The 8,506-nt window shown below is 42.2% G+C and overlaps 1 non-coding gene across 1 annotated transcript; it reads right to left on the reverse strand.

The window, feature by feature from the left end:
- Nucleotides 1–3,358: 3,358 nt before the first annotated feature.
- On the reverse strand, nt 3,359–3,465 carry LOC141687945 (small nucleolar RNA R71). The gene has a single exon (XR_012561420.1). It is a non-coding gene; the product is annotated as a small nucleolar RNA R71 (small nucleolar RNA).
- Between the last annotated feature and the right edge of the window lie 5,041 nt (nt 3,466–8,506).

Consider the following 8,506-nt stretch of genomic DNA (forward strand, 5'->3'; position numbering starts at 1 on the left):
GAGAGCAGAGTCCGGAGTTTGCTGCTCAATTTGATCAGCTACCTATTACACCATTCCAGGGTATTTATGCCCCTTCCCCTGAGGTGCAAGCCCGTGTGCGAGCATTGACCCAGATGGCTGTAGAGAGGGCTAGATCTGTTGACCGTTTCATTAGTTCAAAGTTCAGAGCTGTGCAGTATCAGGACCTAGTGAACTGGCTAGTGTTTGAGCTAGGTTCCATTGGTGGCAGTGGTAGTGGCTAGACAGGATTACAGTAGAGAGATACAGAGCTTAAAGTTGCCTTCTAGGATATGTACCTTATGTTGTGATAGTTTGTAGTAGGCGAGGCTGCTATGACAGCCAATTTTGGTGTGTATTCGGATAGGTTCTTTCCATTTGGATTTTCAGTTGTACTAGTTGGATTCTGTTGGTTATTGTATTTCAGCTGCTTTATCTTATTGTTCAGTATTTATATATTGTGCATTGCTATTGTTGTTGTTTTTATTATTTTTGTTTCTGTTGCTAGAATTTTTAGATCATAATCATTCACTCAGGACGGATCCAATTAAACTGGGGATGAGAATATTGTCTTAGTGGCTACGCTCTCCTGATGCATAAATATAAACTGCTGGAGCAATCCATTTTCTTATATATAACTGTTATGTTTCAAGAGATGCCACTAAAGAGAAACTTTCAACCCAATAACGGATCTGCTGGGGATCCTTCCATGAGTGACTTGATGAACTTGTTACGTCAGCAGACTGTACAGCTGGCCCAACAGTAACAACAATTCCAGCAACAGCAGCAATAATTCCAACAACAACAACAACAGCAGCTCATACAGCAACAACAACAGCAAATCCAACAGCAACAACTACGAATCCTACAGCAACATGAGATGAGAGGGGCAAATCAAGGTGTTAGTTTTAAGTCTTTTCAAGCAGTGAAGCCCCCAGAGTTTAAAGGAGAAGTAGATCCTGTTGCTGCCAGGATATGGTTAAAGGAGATGGAAAAGGCGTTCGCGCTCACTAAGGTGAGTGAGGAATTAAAAACTGACTATGCTAGTTATTTCTAAGGAATGATTCGAATTATTGGTGGAAATCTACGTGAGCCCTTGAAGGAGAAGGTCCAGTTCCCTGGGCCAGATTTACAGAGTTGTTTTTGGAGAAATATTTCCCGGACTGTCTCCAGAGTCAAATGGAGATGGAATTTTTGGAATTGAAACAAGGAGATAGGAGTGTTACGGAATATTAAGCGAAGTTTACGGATTTGTCCCGTATAGTACCAGAATATGTGAGCTCGGAAGCGTAACGAGCGAAGTGGTTTCAACAAGGGTTGAAGCCAGAAATAAGGAGTTGAGTTGTAGCCTTACAACTCAAGACCTATACTTCGGTAGTTCAGGATGCCCTATTGATAGAGAGTGATCAGAAGTTAGCGGCAAAGGAGCAGGGTGAGAAGAAGAGGAAATTTGAAAGTGGAGCCGCTAAGTCAGAATCAGGAATAGCAAGTCGGAAGTTCCAGCGTTGGTTTGGCAAGAATAAGAATAAGAGGTTCAAAAGGAAGAATTTTCCCCAGGCTAAACCTGATACTACTTTAGTTAACTCTGCCCCGACGAGAATGAGTAAGCCAGTGGTTAATTTTAAGACGTGTGGAAAGAAGCACAGTGGATAGTGCCGAGAGAATATCAATTGTTTTAAGTGTGGACAGAAAGGTCACTATTCCACAAAGTGTAAGTCTGCGATTCAAGGAGTTACTTTTTTTAGTTGCGGCAAAGTGGGACACATAGCTAGGAATTGCAAGTCAGTAACCCAAGGTAATGTTGGAAGGAGTGTGTCCCAAGGACCAGCAACCAGTACTGCTAGAGCTAGGACCTTCAAGATGACCCAGAAGTCTCCAGTTCATGACTCCGATGTGGTTGCAGGTACACTTACTCTTAATTCCGTACCTGTTAACGTTTTGTTTGATTCGGGAGCGTCCAAATCTTTTATATCTGTGAATTGTGTGAATAAAATACAATTGATGTTAGAAGACCTAGACGAACCTTTGACCATAGAAGTGGCTAATAAAGATAAAGTACCTGTAAAACAATTTTGTCCTAGTTTTCCCTAGAAATTTCACGGTATATGTTTCCCGTTGACTTAATACCTTTCGAGTTGGGGGACTTTGATGTTATTTTAGGCATGGATTGGTTGTCTTTACATAAGGCGAATATAGACTGTAAGAAAAAGAGAGTTGTTATGTACACCCCCGATAATAAAAGAATCAGTTACCAAGGACAAAGACAAGATAAAAAGTTCCTCTCAGTAATGCAAGCGAAGAGATTGTTACGGGAAGGATGTGAGGTGTATTTGGCTCATGTGGCGGATACGAAGAAAGAGACCCCTATTTTGGATGAGATTCCTATAGTGAGAGAATCCCCTGATGTTTTCCCAGAAGAGCTACCAGGATTGCCACCTGATCGAGAGATGTAGTTCTCTATTGATTTGATACCTGGAGCTGAACCAGTTTTAAGGCTCCATACAGGATGGCCCCGATGGAAATGAAAGAATTGGCTAAGCAACTTCAGGAATTATTGGACAAGGGAGTCATTCGACCCAGTGTTTCTCCGTGGGGTGCTCCAGTGCTGTTTGTGAAGAAAAAGGATGGAAGCATGAGATTGTGTATTGATTACAGAGAGCTGAAAAAATTGATGATAAAGAATAAGTATCCTTTGCAATGAATCGACAATTTGTTTGATCAGCTTAAGGGAGCATGTTATTTCTCAAAGATTGACTTAAGATCTGGTTACCACCAAGTGATTAAGACGTGTTACTTATTGTTTTCGGTTGTGTTTCAGGTACTTTAGCGAGCGTTTATGCAAACTCATTCTCGTACTCGCAAGAGGACTTTAGATACAGGTGAGGAGACAGACGAAGTTCTTGATATTCTGGAAAAGATAGATTTTGAAGATTCGGATTCAGGAAGTGAGCAGAAAGAGCCAGTAATCATGGGTGATCGTATTGTTCCGGAAGATCGAGCTGTTATGGACTTTTCTCAGCCTAAAATTGATGACATTCAGTCAAGCATTCTTCATCCGACTATTCAAGCTAACACCTTTGAGATCAAGTCGGGCACTATTCAGATGGTGCATAACTCTGTTTCTTTCGGAGGAGCTGTGACTGAAGACCCCAACATGCACATAAAGAATTTTGTCGAGATCTGCAGTACGTTCAAATATAATGGTATGACTAATGAGGCTATCAAGCTGAGGCTTTTCCCATTCTCACTGAGGGATAAAGCTAAAGACTGGTTACATTCTGAACCAGCTGGGTCCATCACTACTTGGCAAGATCTTGCACAAAAGTTTCTGGTGAAGTTTTATCCAATGGCAAAGACTGTTGCTATGAGGAGTGCTCTTACTCAGTTTGCGCAGCAACCTACAGAATCTATGTGCGAAGCTTGGGAGCGCTATAAAGAAATGTTGAGAAAGTGTCCACATCATGGAATGCCCGATTGGATGGTGATCACTGGTTTCTATAATGGTTTGGGGGCCCAATCTCGGCCCATACTCGATGCAGCAGCTGGAGGCGCCTTGTGGGCCAAAAGCTATACTAAGCCTTATAATCTTATTGAGACTATGGCTGCAAATAAGCATCAAAACCCAACTCAAAGGATGATGCCTGGGAAGGTAGCAGGTATTCTGGAAGTCGATGCAGCCACCACTATTGCAGCGCAGCTCCAAGCGCTGTCTGTGAAGGTCGATTCTCTAGCTACCTATGGAGTCAATCAAATAGCTATGGTCTGTGAGCTTTGTGAAGGTTCTCATGCTACGGATCAGTGTTCTCTTGTTAATGAATCTGTTCGGTATGTGAACAATTATCAGTAACAACAGCAGCCTGTGCCAGCTACTTATCATCCTAATAACAGAAATCATCCAAATTTCAGCTGGGGTAATAATCAGAATGCTATTCAGCCACCATATCAGCAAGGTGTGAGTAAACAGTTCAACCCACGGGGATTCCAGTAACCACAGCAGTATGCTCAAAGGCAATCATATCCTTAACAAGGAGGTGCAGCTGCACCCACTAGTGCTGATTTTGAGGAACTTAAGCTGTTGTGCAAGAGTCAGGCGATATCGATCAAGACCTTGGAAAATCAAATCGGTCAAATAGCCAATGCAGTGCTCAATCATCAACCTGGCACGCTTCCCAGTGACACGGAAGTGCCAAGCAGGAAGGAAGCTAAAGAGCAAGTCAAGGCTATTACCTTAAGGTCTGGGAAAGTTGCTGATGCTGAAAAGGCAAAAGAAGGAGAAGCTGAAGTTGGAGATGAAGAAGCCAAGCAAAAGGAGAAAGCGGTGGAACCAAGGAAGACTACTGTTGAACACACTCTGCCTGAGAGTAATACAGGGGAGAAACAGCTCTATCATCCACCACCTTTCCCTAAGAGATTGCAACATCAAAAGCTGGATAAGCAGTTCGGTAAGTTTCTGGAGGTGTTCAAGAAACTTCACATCAATATACCTTTCGCTGAGGCTCTGGAGCAAATGCCTAGTTATGCGAAGTTTATGAAGAGTATTCTTTCAAGGAAGGTGAAATTGGATGACCTTGAGACCGTTGCTCTAATGGAAGAATGCAGTGCTGTGCTGCAAGTTGTCTTTTGACAAGTGCCTTTGCGATTTGGGAGCAAGCATCAATCTGATGTCGTTATCGATCTTTAAAAAGTTGGATTTACCTGATCCAAAGCCCACCTACATGTCTCTACAATTGGCTGATCGTTCTATTACTTACCCAAGAGGCATAGTGGAGGATGTGCTAGTCAAGGTGGATAATCTCTTCTTTCCTGCAGACTTTGTTATTCTGGATTTTGAGGAAGATAAGAAGATTCCTATAATCTTGGGAAGACCTTTCTTGGCCACTGGCCGTACCTTGATAGATGTAGAGAAAGGTGAACTTACAATGCGGGTGCAGGATCAAGATGTGACCTTCAATGTATTCAAAGCAATGAAATTCCCTATAGAAGATGAGGAGTGCTTAAAAGTGGATGTGATTGATTCTGCGGTTACTTCAGAACTCGATCATATGCTAATGTCTAATGCATTAGAAAAGGCCTTAATGGGGGATTTTGACAGTGATGATGAAGATGCAACGAGCAATTACAATATCTTAATGCTTCTCCCTGGAGGCGAAAGCTGGACATGCCGTTTGAATCTCTTGGTACTTCTGACCTCAAAAACGCTGAAGGAAAGCTCAAACCATCAATTGAGGAAGCACCCACCTTGGAGCTTAAGCCATTGCCTGAACACTTGAGGTATGCTTTTTTAGGTGATGCATCTACATTACCTGTTATTATTGCATCTGGCCTTTCAGGTAGTGAGGAGGACAAACTCTTAAGGATTTTGAGATAATTGAAATCGGCTATTGGATGGACCATAGCAGACATTAAGGGGATCAGCCCTTTATATTGCATGCATAAGATTCTGCTAGAGGAAGGTAGTAAGCCAACTGTTGAGCAACAGCGCAGACTTAATCCTATCATGAAGGAGGTGGTGAAGAAAGAAATTCTGAAGTGGCTGGATGCAGGAATCATTTATCCTATTTCTGACAGTTCTTGGGTGAGCCCCGTGCAATGTGTGCCTAAGAAAGGAGGTATTACTGTGGTAGCAAATGAGAAGAACGAGTTCATCCCCACTCGAACAGTCACAGGATGGAGAGTATGCATGAACTACCGAAAGTTGAACAAGGCCACGAGGAAGGATCACTTCCCTCTTCTGTTTATTGATAAGATGCTTGACAGGTTGGCTGGTCATTAGTATTATTGTATTCTAGATTGCTACTCGGGGTATAATCAGATTTGTATTGCACCAGAGGATCAAGAAAAGACTACCTTCACTTGTCCATTTGGCACGTTTGCTTTTGGCAGAGTTTCGTTTGGGTTATGTGGTGCATCGGCCACTTTTCAGAGATGTATGATGGCTATATTCTCTGACATGATTGGAAATAATGTCGAGGTGTTCATGGACGACTTCTCCGTCTTTGGACATTCGTATGATGAATGTTTGAATAATCTTCGTGTCGTTCTCAAAAGGTGTGTGGAAACTAATTTGGTGCTTAATTGGGAAAAATGTCATTTTATGGTGGGTGAAGGCATTATTCTTGGGCATAAGGTCTCTAGCAAGGGTCTTGAGGTGGACAAAGCCAAGGTGAGAGTCATTGAAAATCTTCCACCACATATTTCTGTGAAAGGAATCCGTAGTTTTCTTGGTCATGCGGGTTTTTATCGGCGTTTCATCAAGGACTTTTCGAAGATATCTAAGCCGTTGTGCAACTTTCTTGAGAAGGATGTGCCTTTCAAATTTGATGATGAATGTTTGACGGCATTCGAGACTCTTAAGAAGAGTTTGATCACTGCACTTGTTATTACAGCACCGGATTGGACAGAGCCTTTTGAGATGATGTGTGACGCGAGTGATTATGCGGTAGGCGCAGTTCTTGGGCAGCGCAAGAATAATCTCTTTCATGTGGTCTACTATGCTAGCAAGACCTTAAATGGGGCCCAAGTGAACTACACCACTACTGAGAAGGAGCTCTTGGCTATAGTCTTTGGTTTTGAGAAATTTCGATCTTATCTGCTTGGGACAAAAGTTACAGTATTCACTGATCATGCGGCCATTCGCTATTTAGTTTCCAAGAAGGATTCGAAGCCGAGACTCATTCGTTGGGTGCTCTTACTACAGGAATTTGAGTTAGAGATCAAGGATCGAAAAGGTACTGAGAATCAAGTAATTGACCATCTCTCTAGATTGGAGAATCCTGAGTCTACTTCATATGATAAGACATTGATCAACGAATCTTTTCCGGATGAGCAGTTGTTCGCAGTTCAGGAGGAAGAGCCATGGTTCGCAGATATTGTGAATTATCTCGTCAGCAATATAATGCCTCCTAATTTGACCACAACTCAAAAGAAGAAGTTTCTACATGAGGTGAAGTGGTACATGTGGGATGAACCGTATTTGTTTAGATAGGGAGCTGACCAGATCATCAGAAGATGTATCCCATTCTGTGAGACGGAGGGGATATTACGAGACTGCCACTCCACAGTTTATGGTGGACACTATGGTGATGAGAAGACGGCAGCTCGTATTCTGCAAGCAGGTTTTTTCTGGCCTACTTTGTTTAAGGATGCTCATCAATTTGTTTTAAGATGTGATCGTTGCCAAAGAGTGGGAAATTTGGCGAAAAAGGATGAGATGCTGTTAAATGTGATGCTTGAAGTCGAGGTCTTTGATGTTTGGGGAATCGATTTCATGGGGCCTTTTGTCTCGTCCTGCAACAATCAGTACATCTTGCTAGCAGTTGATTATGTCTCAAAATGGGTGGAAGTCAAAGCTCTACCGACAAATGATACAAAAGCAGTGTTGAATTTTCTCCATAAGCAGATTTTCACAAGGTTTGGAACACCACGAGTAATCATAAGTGATGAAGGGTCGTATTTCTGCAACCGTAAGTTCACTTCTATGATGCAGCGTTATAATGTGAATCATCGAGTTGCTACTGCCTATTATCCGCAAACAAATGGTCAAGTGGAAGTGTCTAACAGAGAGATCAAGCGCATTCTAGAGAAGGTTATTTGTCCGTCAAGGAATGATTGGTCTTTAAAGCTCGATGAAGCTGTTTGGGCTTACAGAACAGCATACAAAACTCCACTTGGTATGTCCCTGTTTCAACTGGTGTATGGTAAGGGATGTCATTTACCAGCGGAGCTTGAGCATAAGGCCTATTGGGCATTGAAAAAGTTGAACATGGATCTAGATGCAGCTGGTAAGAAGCGAATGCTTCAACTTAATGAACTTGATGAATTTCGACTCCAAGCGTACGAGAACAACAAAATGTACAAGGAAAAGGTGAAAAGGTGGCACGATAGGAAGCTACATCCTAAGTTATTCGTGCCGGGGCAACAAGTTCTCTTATTCAACTCTCGTCTCCGACTTTTTCCTGGGAAGTTGAAATCAAGGTGGTCTAGACCTTTTATTATCAAAACTGTGTTTCCACACGGAGCGGTGGAGATTTTTGAGAATGATCCGGACCAAGCATTCAAGGTTAATGGTTAGCGTTTGAAGCACTACTATGGGGACACGGCAAACCGAGAAGTGGTTAGTGCTGTTTATTTGTCAACTTGAGGAAGGTACGCAACGTTAAGCTAATGACAAAAAAGAAGCGCTGCGTGGGAGGCAACCCATGATTTGTTGTTGCAGGAACCCTTAGAAGTTAATAAATTATCCAAAACCAAAAAAAAATCAAAAAAACGGGACCAGAAAAAAAAAATTCCAGTAGCCCCCGAGCGACCGCTCAGGGGTCGGCTGGGAGAAAAAAAATTTAGTCCATAAAAAATCCAAAAAAATTCAGAAAATAAAAAAACAAATTACAGCCCATAAAACCCACGACCTATTTCCCATTATCCCATGATTTTACACCTTAAACCCACTCCTAATCAAATTCTACCCTAATCCATACCCTATATATACATACACCTATCCCATATATCTCCC

Source organism: Apium graveolens, chromosome 9 (genome assembly GCF_009905375.1).
Source record: "Apium graveolens cultivar Ventura chromosome 9, ASM990537v1, whole genome shotgun sequence".
In the NCBI taxonomy this organism is placed as follows: Eukaryota; Viridiplantae; Streptophyta; class Magnoliopsida; order Apiales; family Apiaceae; genus Apium; species Apium graveolens.